The sequence below is a fragment of the Canis lupus genome, chromosome 36 (genome assembly GCF_048164855.1).
Source record: "Canis lupus baileyi chromosome 36, mCanLup2.hap1, whole genome shotgun sequence".
In the NCBI taxonomy this organism is placed as follows: domain Eukaryota; kingdom Metazoa; phylum Chordata; class Mammalia; order Carnivora; family Canidae; genus Canis; species Canis lupus.
Window position 1 is genome coordinate 21,272,863 of NC_132873.1, and position 13,593 is coordinate 21,286,455.

Sequence of the window (13,593 nt, forward strand, 5' to 3'; positions counted from 1 at the left end):
CCCTGGGCCGAAGGTGGTGCTAAACTGCTGAGCCACCCAGGCTGCCCCCCAACACCTTGTTTTAAAAAGTGATGATTGTCTTATTTCAGAGTAGTTGAGAGAATTTAATCAGTGCTTTGTAAATTGTAAAAAGCTCTTGATAGTGTAAATTCTTTTCATAAGCAACCATAAACTTAAAAGGTATAATTAATTGAACTGAATATAACCTGATCTGAGCTTGCTTTTAGGTCACTCGCCTCTTAGAATGGATAGAGGCAGGAGCCCTGGACTAAGAGTGTGAAGATAGAGTTGGTTTTATCTTGAACATACTTTAGCTGTGTGTTCTTTGTTTTGGGCTCATCTATAAAGCAAAGCAGTTAAATTAAATGAAGTCTCAGTCCTGTTACGATACTCTCCCGCACAAGGCACTCCATTTTGTGGATTTTGCTTCTCACCCTCCATTTTCCTTTATTCCTACACTCATTAGTCTTCTGATTTTCTCCAAGGGTAGGTTCCAGTCAATTAAAATTTGATTGTTCTCACTCACACCCCCACACCACAAAATCATCTAGAAAAACAGACCCTCAACAGGAGCTGAGTAGAAGACACACTGCAAATCAATAAACAAATAAAACAAAGTAGAAATAGTGGACTTACATTTTATTAAACCATCTGATCTGATCAACTATATCAATCTGGCAGGTTGAATTACACCAAGAAAAACTAAGGCTGGCAGAAAGCAGAAAAGAACAGTGGGTGGTTTAAAGCACTTCTGGAGAGGATGTGAGCTTGAAAACAGGAACAAGAGGACCTTGGCAACAGAGCCAGCCGCAGTCCTGTGAGGATACTGCGGATCTTACGTAGCCATCAGCGGCTCTGCATGCTACCACTGGGATGGCCACTGCTGCTACCTCTGGAGAAAGTGGGCATGACTGCTACAAGTTCTCCATCCCTTCTGTCTGGCACCACTAGCGCCGGGTGCTAGGCCTGAGTTGCGTGTGTCTGACGGGTCAAGCCTGGATCATATGCTACAAATTCTAGCTGGAAGGGAGTCCTGAACATTCAGCCTGGGGCTGGTTTTTGTAGTTTCTTAGTGAGAGGTCATCTCTGCCTTCCATCTAGTCTCAGGAAGGGCTTTTTGAGCTGGGCAGCCAAAAGAATGACAAAGGTTCATTTCAGTATTTTATGTTACTGTATTACAATAATTATTTCTATTTTCTTTACTGAAAAGACTTCCTGCTGTGCCAGGTTAGGGATAGGTAATAATCATAACAGACAACATGTATCAAGCATTTACTATGTCCTAGGCACTGTGTCAAGACCTTTATATGCTTTTTAATCCTCACAGTGATCCTATGTGGTATATACTATTATTTCCTTGTTATACTATTGTTTCCTTGAGGAAATGGAGACACAAAAATTTAAGTAACTTATGCAGTTTAGTATGTGGTATAGATGGCATTTGAACCCAGGCAGTCTGGCCACGACCATTCTGTTACTTCAGTTTCAAGGCATGGCATTCATCATGCAAGCCTACTTGTGTTACCTGCTTACCAGCCACCTCTTTTCTTTGATTAACTTTTCTTAAGTCCCTTTTGCACCTGGCATTATGCCAGGAGTGATGGTGGATGAGGCAAATCCTCTTTTCTTAAGGGATAAGGAAGACGAGCAAACAATCCATTCCCATACATTATGGCTAGTAGAGACTTAAGATGATTCAACACTGTTTCTCTGGTTCAGGCAGGGGTAGGGAATATGTAACAGCAGCACTAAGCATTCTTATTTCTGATGTAGGTGTAAGTACGTGTGGCAGGCAGGTTTCTCTGGGGGAGGGATAAAATACCCAAGGGTCTCATCTAACTGGTTGTCTGGCTGGATGATCTCCAGCAGGTCTTACAAGGGCTCTTTCACTGCCTCCTCCCTGGTCCCCATGCTGGGCTACATTGAGAAACTGGGGTTGGGTCTACTTCCCAATCTCTATCTTGGGCCTCCACAGGTTTTTCCAAAAAGGTTTGAGCATCTTTTTTACTCAAGATTTCCTGTGATAAGGGGATCCCTGGGTGGCTCAGTGGTTTCGCACCTGCCTTCGGCCCGAGGCGTGATCCTGGAGTCCCGGGATCGAGTCCCACATCGGGCTCCCTGCATGGAGCCTGCTTCTCCCTCTGCCTGTGTCTCTGCCTCTCTCTCTCTCTCTCTCTCTCTCTGTCTCTTATGAATAAATAAATAAAATCTAAAAAAAAAAAAACATATGATAAAATCTGAACCATATAAACTGGAAGCTTGGGGAGGGCTTGAAAACTCAGCTGTGGTGCTCACTAGCTTTACTAATAGACTAACATTAACATGCTCCATCCAACAGTGCAGGGCCCCAAAGCCCACATCTCCAGAGTTCCCTCCACATGGACATCCCCCTGGCTGCTGGAGAGGGGCCCAGGAGATCTCCATCCACACCTGTGCTCAACATACCTATTTTTCCTTCTACTCCTCACTGCAAATGCAAAGGAACAGCAGTTGTGGACAATAATGAGTTCTGTTTGAAATCCCCTTGGGATATACAGGTGGGAATGTCCAGCAGGCACACAGATATAAAACATGCAACTCCGAGAGATATTTGGATTTGGGAGTCAGCAGTGAACAGTAATAGATATCGCTGGAGTTAAGTTACGGGGGGAAGGCGTGTAGAAGCACAAGAAGGGTAGAAAGCAGAACGCTCGTGAACATTAACGTGGAGAAAGATGAAAGGGCAGCCAGAGAGGCAGTGTGGGGGAGGAAGAGACACAAGCCTCCTGGAGGCCAACCCCTGGCTCATTTTGTACTTTCTCAGACCCAGCCCTGCAATCAATCAGCAGTTTCACCAAGAAGTTTTGTTCTTTTTACTAAAAAATGCGCAGAATGGATTTAGAAACCAAAAATCTGGCACTTGGTGGGCCCACTGCTACTGGGGTGTCATTAGTTCTAGGCTCTCTAAAGAGACAGAGCTTGAAAATAGACATGCCTTTATATAGACATACCTGCATGTACATAAACATCCATATTTCTATCTTTATCATCTACTGTTTCTATCCATTACCTTATCTGTCTTAAAAACCATCCATTTGCACTGATACTTCCACTGCCAAAAAAAAAAAAAGGACTCATTCTACCATTTTCCTTTCCAATGTATATAACCATAGCAAAAGTGAGGAATCTGGTTCCTACCAACTACAATATATTTACTTTTTTGTCAGTCCTAGACTGCACAGAAAGTAATTTCAGAATTCCTAATCCATAACTCTGTGAAAACTTGACTAATTAGAGTTGAAGATTTGTTTACTATTCTTGCTTTAATCTTTTGCTTGAGGTGATGTGGTCACATACTTTGATCTAAAGTTCCTTAGATGGGCAGCCCCGGTGTGCAGTGGTTTAGTGCCGCCTGCAGTCTAGGGCGTGATCCTGGAGATCCAGGATCAAGTCCCACGTCAGGCTTGCATGGAGCCCACTTCTCCCTCTGCCTGTGTCTCTGCCTCTCTCTCTCTGTGTCTCTATGAATAAATAAATAAACAAATCTTTAAAAAAAAAAATAAAGTTCCTTAGATTCATGAATTTTCTCCCCTCTATTCAAAGTGGCTGTCCACAATATTCATTTGCATTATGGTTAGGTTTACTTATGTCTACTTGTATATAGTTTTAGTTTTTCCCCTATCTTTATATGCATGTATGTTTATACTCACCTATGCATTTTAGTATGGGAAACATTAATTTCAAAAGTCAAAACTTTCTGAATGCATATATTCAAAAGCATCACTCTTCCTTTCTCTCTCCTACTTCCAAACTGCCTGCATTAGTTTCCTATTGCTGCTGTAACAAATTACCACACACTTATAGTTTGAAACAACAGAAATTTGTAGGTCTACAGTGGCCAATACAGTAGCCAACTGTAGGCAATTAAACTTAATAGTTTTTTTGTTTATGATTCATTCCTATGCTTCTATTTGTACAATTGATTAGATATATGTAGGTTTACTCATTTCCCATTCTTTTTTTAAAAAAAGATTGTATTTATTTGTTTGAAAGAGAGTGCATGTACAGGGGGTAAGGGTAAAGGGAGAGTGAGAAGCAGACTCCCCGCTGAGCTGGGAGCCTGACTGTGGGGCAGATCCTGGGACCCTGAGATCCTGGGACCCTGAGAAGATGACCTGAGCCAAAGTCAGCTGCTTAATGGACTGAGCCACCCAGGCGCTCCTCCCATTCTTTCTTATACAAAAAGTGACATGAGCAAAATTCTTGCATTTTTGTCTTTTTTCACTTAATAAAATATCCTGGAAATCACTCTACATTAGTTCATAGAAAATGACCTCATTCTTTTCTATTACTTCATAGTACTCCATTATATGGATGTATCATAGTTTATCTACACACTCTCCTATGTATAGGAATTTAGTTTTCTTCTGATATTTTGCAATTACAATACTATAATCACTAACTTTGTGCATAGAACATTCATACTGTTGGAGATATACCATGAAGGTTGATTTAATATGCATTTCATATATAAGTGAGTTTGAATATGTTTTCCTATTTTTGAGAAATATGTGAAAAAGGTTTGTGTGTATGTAAATTGTCTTACAGGAATTTCTCTTTGTTTTGTTCAAAATATGTTTAAACATAGTCAAATTTATCAATATATGTTATTGTGTCTGAATTTTGAGTCATAGTAAGTAGAAAAGTCATAGAAAGTCTTTTCCTATCTCCAGGTTATAGAGAAAATCATACATGGTTTCTTCTAGTACTTATATGATATCATCTTTGACATTTATATCCCTGGTCCTTTTGGAGTTTATTCTTGATTATAGTTTGACACTTGGTTTTAATTTTATCTTTCTCCAAATAGCAAACCAGTTGTCCCACCAACATTTGTTAAAATGTCCACCTTTTCCCAAGTAATTTGAGATACCATGTTTATCACATACTAAATTGCCATATGTATTTGGATCTATTTCTGTAAATTTCTATTTTATTCCACTCCTTTGTCAATTTATGCACCAGTACTTAGATAAAAAACCAGACTCACAGTGTATTTTAATGAGTGGTAGGGCCAGTCTCCTCTCATAAACTTTTCTTTTTCAGTGTTTTCATGGTTATCTCTGCATGTTTATTTTTCCAAGTGAATTTTAATATCAACTTGTCTAGCTCCATAAAAAATCTTGTTAGTATTTTGGTTGGTACTTGTTAAGTTTATAAATTAACTTAGAGAAGAATAGTATCTTTATAACATTCTGTAATGTCTTCTCATTTGTTCAAGTCCATTTTTCTATCTTTCAAGAATGCCTTAAAGTTTTTCTTGTATAAGGTTTGCACATTTCCTGATAACTTTATTCTGAAATGTTTTATCTTCTTTGTTACTATTGTATTCTCTATTTTCAGGGTGTATAATAAATATACCCCTAAGATCTACCTTCCTGATTATGTTATTTACATATCTATTTATTTTCCTTTCTTATTTTATATGTTTACTTCATCTGTACTGGAAGTAGTATATTTAAGTTTCCTACTATTAGCATATTTCTACAGTGTTTCTTTACATGCCCTATGATTTTTGCTTCATTATGTGTTGCTGAGTTGTCTGGTGAATAGAATTCATAACTGGTATATATTCATAGTGAATTGTGACATTAAAACATGTCCTTCTTTGCCTCATTTATTTTATTTTATTTTATTTTATTTTTTTTCTTCTTTGCCTCATTTAATGCATTTTGTCTTATATTCTACTTTGACATCAGGATCACAATGTCTGCTCTCTTGTTTCCACTTACCTAGCACACTTTTGCTCATACTTTAGTTTTAGACTTTCTGAGTCACTTTGATTTAGACAGGTTTCTTATTTTCAGCTGCATTCTTTGTGAATCAAAAGAAAACATCTTTCTTTTAACAGATAAATTAAACCCATTCATATTGGTTGATATGACATATACTTAATCCTACTGTCATTTTATGTTAAAAATGTTTTATATAAAGTAATGATAGTAACATTGTTATAATTGTTGGGTTTCTTTCTGTATATGATGCATTTCCTTTGCTCTTTTTATTTTTAAAATTTCTTTTTGCATTTAGGAAGGTTTGTAGTGTTATTCTTGTGATTATCTTTTTATTTATACCCTTTATGAAGCCCTTAGTTCTTTCTTGTTTAACCTTCTCTTACCTGATTTATCAATTTTAACATTATCCTTTAACCCCCATTTATTGCCTATATCACAATCAATGAACCAATCAATGAACTTATTCTACTTTCTTTTTTCTCTCTGGTGTCTCCCATTTTACTTACATTATTTTTACTTTGTCAGAACCTATCACACATTATTCTTTAAATATTGTTCTCACCATTGTGTTATTTTAGATCTATAATTAAATATAGTAAATGATCACCATCAGTCTTTTTTAATTTCAGAGGTAGAATTTAGTGATTCTTCAATTCCATATAACATCTAGTACTCATTACAGCAGGTGCCTTCCTTAATGTCCATCACCCAATTATCCCTTCCCCCAACCACCTCCCCTCCAGCAAACCTCAGTTTGTTTCTTAGAGTTCAGCATCTCTTATAGTTTTTGTCCCTCTCTATTTTCATCTTATTATATTCATTTCCTTCTCCTATGTTCACCTGTTTTGTTTCTTAAATTCCACATGAGTGAAATCATATGGTATTTGTCTTTCTCTGACTGACTTATTTCACTTAGCATTATACTTTCTAGATCCATCCATGTTGCAAATGTTGAGTTCATTATTTTTTATGGGTGAATAATTATTCCATCGTATATATACACCACATATTCTTTATCCATTCTTATGTTGACCATCAGTCCTTTTGATAAAGTTTTGTCACTTGGTAGGATAGAAAAATCTTTTCACATATTCTTCAAGGAGGGCTCAGATATATAAAATTCCTCGATTTTTTTCTGTTTAAAGTTCATTTCCTCTTGCTTTAATACCTGAAAAACAAGTTGACTGAATATTCTTAACTCACATTTTTTTCCTTGAGGCTTTAAAAAGTGCTCTTCTGTTGTTGCCTTTCATGGGTGTCATTTTTGAGCTCTCTGGTGTCAGTTTAATACTCTCATTCTTGTAATTTATCTTTTTTTGCTTGAAGGCTTGGGTATTTTTCTTTATCTTTGAAGCCCAATAGTTTTACCTATCTATAGCTTGAAATTGATAATTCTGGTTTAATTTTCCAATGTAATTGATGGGTCATTTCGGTATACAGATTTCTATATTCTTCTATAGTTCTGTTCCAGTGTCATTTTGTCTTCTTCAAGTCCCACCATTATTTGTATGTTGATTCTTCTTCTTCTTCTTCTTTCATTTCTCTCTGTCCCTAGGTATTTTTCATTTTGTATCTCTGTTTCATTATCTTGGCATTTTCCTGTCTTTTTTCAACACAACTTATTAAATTTTCACTGGACTTTATTTCCTCCAAAAACTTTGCAATTTATACTTCATTTCTGTAATAATTTTGGTCTTTTTCTTCCTGGGTTCAATCTTTTTATTTCTTCCTTTATAAAACACCCATTTCTATTTTGCAATTATTGAATTTTGTTTTTAAAATTTTGGGTTTAAGGTGATTTATCATATCCTCAAAAGCTTCTTTGTGGATATTTAATTTACTTGAGAGTTTGTGTTGCTGTTTTCTTCTGCTTTGGGGTTATTTTGTTGTTGTTGTTGTTGTTGGAGGGGTACTTTTTTAAATCAGAGCTGGATGGTCTTCTTTTTTGTTGTCTTCTTATAATAGCTTTATATATATTTACTCTATTTCCACCTATTTATTTCAAAGAGTTTGGATAATTTGTAAGATTTCAAGTTCAAAGGTGCCCTTTTCTGTAGTGAAATAATTTCTTAATGGATAATGTGTGTGTGTGTGTGTGTGATACAGATTAATGATTACATATTTTCACAGCTTTGGATATCTTTACCCTAAACTTTCCTTTTACTTCTTTTGTTTTCACCAAGCCCCAAAGGATGTGTTTCCATTCCCTTCTTACCTTCTATACCTCTAGAAGCAATGGTTTCCATACATTGTCACCTTGAATCATGTTCATTAAAATTTTTTTTAATATATAGTAAATATTCTGATCTACCAGAGTTCTTTACCACTAGTATAGCACAAGAATAGACTTCTCCTTGTCCTGGTTATTTAGATCAATTATAGGCCCGTCAACAGTTATCCTTTTCTCCTATGTATTCTTTCCATACTGCCCTTTATCTTTGTGCAAGTTTGTGGTAGGACAACTTGTGGTAGGACCAAGGGACACTGCTGAGGTTTGGTGTTTATTTCTGTAATTATGATAATTTGAAGTTTGGGAGTTCTCTTTTAGTTTTGCAGGTGGCATGAGGTTCCTGTAGTTTTATTTGTTCTTTTTATTGTTCTGTATTATTTTTTTTGGAGAAGGAATTAGGGAATTCAGATTAATGCAGCTATGGCTGCTATTAACTTGGCTACCCAAAAATTCTATACTAGTATTATTTTGATGGGCGTGCACACTTACACCAGGCATTTAAAAAGAGAAACACTGCAACCCATCCAGATTAAATAAAGGAGCAACCAGACTCTCTCATTCTCCTTCCTATACTTCTATATTTTATCCTGGATTGGAGGGAGGGAAGTATTTATGGTTTGGGAATCTTTTTTTTTTTTTTTTTTAATTCATGAGAGACAGAGAGAGAGAGAGAGGCAGAGACACTGGCAGAGGGAGAAGCAGGCTCCATGCAGGGAGCCTGACGTGGGACTCGATTCTGGATCCCCAGGATCATGCCCTGGGTCAAAGGTGGCACTAAACCGCTGAGCCACCCGGGCTGTCCTTGGTTGGGGAATCTTTTTCCCTAAGGATGTACATAAAGTTATTTGCTTCTCCTCAATCATGACAAGTCTCTATCTTTCCCATCTCAGGAAGAGTCAGAAGAGAAGAGTAGTCTTAATTCTGATCAGGTCTCTGATTCAGGCTTTGATTTGTATGGTGCTTCCTCTTTTCCTACCCCTCAAGCTCTTGTGCATCAGAGCTGGGATTATCCTTACTTCCGGGAGAGGTGGTAGAGAGTATAGTCAGTTAAGGGCTTTCTGAAAGCTTGGCCTCCTTATAAGACCTTCCCCTCTATTCAGTCTACCACACGAAGGGGAACAGCCAGAGCATAGGGTCACCCCAATCCTGTTGAGCTAAGAATCTGGGCTTTGGTTGAATCTTGCACTAATAGACCATTAGGACTGTTCCCATCCTGGCTCAGATCCCCGTTTATGTTAATCACCTCCACAAGTTGTCTACTGCCAAATGGGCTCCCATTCTCATATTGCTACTATGTCCACTAGTCTGAATCCATCCTCAACTCTTCTCATTCCTCTTAAACATTTCCACTGAGCCTCTTAGAATTCCCTTTTTAAATGTTACCATAATTTCTCTCATCCTTTTTTCTTTTTTTTTTTAAATTGAAACTTGTCTGTTCTGAGAGGGTGTGCTTCCTCTGCAGCCCTCTCAAGTAGTGACTGCTTTTCCTTCCATTCCCTGCATACATCAGGGTCAGGAGGTGAAGTGGGTTGGTGTCTTCTCTTGTTACTGTTAAACACTTTTTCCTCCTTCCTTTCTCTCAGTCCTAGCTAATCTGAACTGTGTGCCATCTGGATATAGTGTCTCTCATTGTCTCTTCAATGTAGCCCTCTAAGGTTCTTCTAATTATCCATTATTGATGACATTAGCTTCTGTTTCATCGTTCTTCCCACTCTTGTTGACTTTATTACTTATGAGGATAATTCATCTAAAAATAATCATTCCTTAAACTGCTTACCTCCATTAGCTTTTCTTCCACTCCATCTCAGCCTGGAGCCTTGGCATTATAGTCACTGTAATGTAATACCTCTGAAACCTTGAAATCAAGTATGATGCTTTCTGGTAAGAAAAGAGTATCTGCCCTCACCACTTTTACTCAACACAGTATGCCAAGTCCTAGCTGCAGCATCCAAAAGGCATCCAAATTGGTGAAGAAGTAAAGCTGTAACTATTCACAGGTGGAGATGATATCATATATTTGGAAAACTCTAGAGACTTCACCCAAAAAATTATAGAACTGATAAATGAGGTCAGTAAAGTTGTAGGATACAACATTAATACGTAGAAATTTGTTGTGTGTCTCTACAATAATAGTGAAGTAGCAGAAAGAGAAATTAATAATATATTATTTTACATCATACCATTTATAATTGCAGCAACAAGAACAAAATACCTAAAAATAAATTTAACCAAGGAGGTTAGAGACCTATACTATGAAAACTATATGACACTGGAGAAAGAAATTGAAGATGGCATAAATAAATAGAAGGATATGCCATATTCATGGATTCGAAGAATTAAAATTGTTAGAGTGTCCATACTACCTAAAACAATCTACAAATTCAACACAATTGCTATCGGAATACCAATAGCATTTTTCACAGAATTAGAACAAATAATCCTAAAATTTGTGTGGAACCACAAAAGGCCTTGAATAGCCAAAGCTATTTCTCAAGCTTCTCGATAAAGAAGAATAAAGCTGGAGGTATCACAAATTCCAGATTTCAAGATATACTACAAAGCAATAGTAATCAAAACAGCATGGTAATGGCACAAAAGTAGACATATAGATCAACAGGAGGAATAGAGAGCCTAGAAATAAACCCATGCCCATATGCTCAATTAATCTATGACAAAGGATACAAGAATATACTGTGTGGAAAAGATAGCCTCTTCAATACATGGTGTTGGGGAAACTGGACAGCTACATGCAAAAGAGTGAAATTGAACCACTTTCTTACATCATACACAAAAATAAACTAAAAAATGGTTTAAAAACCTAACTGCAAGACTTGAAACCATAAAACTCCTAGAAGAAAATATAGGCAGTAATCTCTTGGACATCTACCTTAAAAACATGTTTCTGGATACGACTCCTCAAACAAGGGAAACAAAGGTAAAAACAAATTACTAGGACTATACCAAAATCAAAAGCTTTTGTGCAGCAAAGGAAACCATTAACAACATGAAGAGGCAGCTTACTGAGTGGGAGAAGATATTTGCAAATGATGTATCTGATAAGGGGTTGATATCCAAAATATATAAAGAATTTCTACTACTCAACACCAAAAAAAAAAAAATCCAATTAAAAAATGGGTGACATACAGATAGCCAACAGATACATGAAAAGATACTTAACATCTTTGTATGTATGTGTGTGTATATATGTTATACATATCCCCACAACTTGTTCTACCCATTTTTTTTCCTGTCCTCCATGAGAGTTGAATCAGCATCAGTCTAAAGGTTTTCCCCAGTCCTCTTCAGCCCTCCCTGTTTTTCCCTCACGGGTGTCTTCCCCAATACGTCTTTCACATGTCTAATCTGACCTTACAATCTGTTTCTCAAAGAACCTGAACTAATATACCACAGCTGAACTGTCAGCAATTTTGTTATTTGTTTCCTAAATATATCTCTTGCAGCCATCCACTTCTCTCTATTGCCATCATCACTGAGTAGAAGCTGTGCCATTTCTCCCCTGGATTACTGCAACGGCTGTCTATTCTCCAATCCATTCTCATCACAGTAGCCAGAGTGATTTTTTTTTTTTAAATAGTAAATCAATCATGCCACTTCCCTGCTGAAAACCTTTCGATGGTTTTCCATTATGCCTAGAGTAAAATTTAAACTCCCACAACTGCCACAGATGCTGTAAAACCTGGCTTCTGCCCATCTTTTTAGCTTCATCTCATATCATCTTCCTCCATGCCCTCACACTCACCAAGCTCCAGCCATACTAATGTCCTTTCTCTTCCAACAAATTGTCAAATCCTTTCCTGCCTTGGGCTCTGCTTGCTCTGTCTTCTGCATAAGTTACTCTTCCCCCATCATGGCAGGTGGGCTCATTCTCATCCTTAGTGTTTAACTTAAATGTCTCCTCATCAGCAGGGCCTGCTCCACCCCAGCCATATATCCACCCAACATTATCCTATTTCCCTGCAAGTAGTTACCACTATCTGTAACTACTTAGCTTAGTGTCTGTTTCTCCGACTTGAATAGGGGCAGGTAAATTATGGCCACAGCCAGACAACTGTTTTGTGTGGCCCATGATCTAAGAATGGTTTTAACATATTTAAGTGTTGTAAAAAAAAATTTAAAGACTATTTCACAACACATGAAAATTATGTGAAATTCAAATTCCAGTCTGCGCAAGTACAGTTGGAACACAGTCATTCTCATTTATGTGTTATCTACGGCTGCTTTAACACCGTAACAGCAAAGTTGAGTAGTTGTATGTGGCCCACAAAGCCTAAACATTTACAGGAAAGGTTTTGTTTTCTAAACCTTTATTTATTAAGTAATCTCTACCCGCAACATGGAACTGGAATCACAATTGCAAGAGGAAGAGTCACACGCTCTAATGACTGAGTCAGCCAGGCACACCCAGAAAAGGTGTTCTGACCACTGCACCAGAATGTGAGTGCTATGGGTCAGGGGCCTTGATTGTCTCGTGCAGTCCTTCACTCCTAGTGCCTGGTCCACGGCTAATGCGCAATTTGTAGGAGGAATCAATCTTCCCACTACTACCTGAGGCAGTAGGTGGGCATAGGTCTTATTGGCTTATTCCCTTCCAAGACCCAGACAGAGGAACTGGGAACCAACTATTATGGACTGTAGGAAAGTACCCTGAAAACAGATCTATGTTTTATTCATCTTGAAATACCTAGAAAAGTCTTTTGCACAAGGCAGGGTGCTGCTGGAAGCTGGAAGAACTCTTTTGGGGTTGCTGTTGGGCTAAAATTAAAGTCATGTAAACGGCTCAGCACGTCAGATGGACATCAGTGTTCACTAAATGTTCGCTCCTGCCTCAATTTTCCTTGCTGTGATGGGAATAAAATACGGGGCAGTACAACAGACTAAATTAAACAACAGCTTCGCAAACTACAAACACTCCCCGGATGGGCTTAGCCAAGAGCGTGCGGCGTGTCACTAAACCTCGGCACCGAGCAGCCCGGCTTGGAGCGAAGGGTCCTCACCTGGGAGTGAGAGGACGGAGCTCTTCCTAACTCTTACCACCGAAGTGACCCCCGAGCAACCGCAGCCTCGGGGTAATGGGGCGTCTCGGCGGACACGACGTTCCCCTGGGGCCCAGCGGCGCGTCTCCGGCAGGTCTCGGCCTCTCCCGCAGGCACCGAGCGCTCCCGCTGCCGCCCCCACCGCCCGCAGGCCGACGCGGCCGGGGGGGCGGGGCGGGGCCAGCCCGGGCAGAACGGGGCGTGTCCGGGGCAGGATGGGGCGTGTCCGGGACCAGCCCAGGGGCGGGGAGGGGCATGTCCGGGGGCGGGGCGGGGCCAGCCCGGGGGCGGGGAGGGCGAGTCCAGAGGGCGCGTCCGGGGGCGGGGCCAGCCCGGGGGCAGGACGTGTCGGGGCCAGCGCGGGGGCGAGGAGGGCGTGTCCAGAGGGCGGGGCGGGGCCAGCCCGGGGGGCGGGGCGTGTCCGGGGGCGGGGCCAGCCCGGGGGCAGGACGTGTCGGGGCCAGCGCGGGGGCGAGGAGGGCGTGTCCAGAGGGCGGGGCGTGTCCGGGGGCGGGGCGGGGCCAGCCCGGGCGGG

At 39.6% G+C, this 13,593-nt stretch overlaps 1 protein-coding gene across 1 annotated transcript in view; it reads right to left on the bottom strand.

Moving 5' to 3' along the window:
• SGO2 (shugoshin 2) overlaps positions 1–13,238 on the bottom strand; it is a 54,572-nt gene extending 41,334 nt beyond the window's left edge. Inside the window, exon 1 of the mRNA XM_072813165.1 lies at positions 13,020–13,238. The gene's annotated coding sequence lies outside the window, so the exon portion shown is untranslated. The remainder of the gene's footprint in view (positions 1–13,019) is intronic.
• Positions 13,239–13,593: the final 355 nt, after the last annotated feature.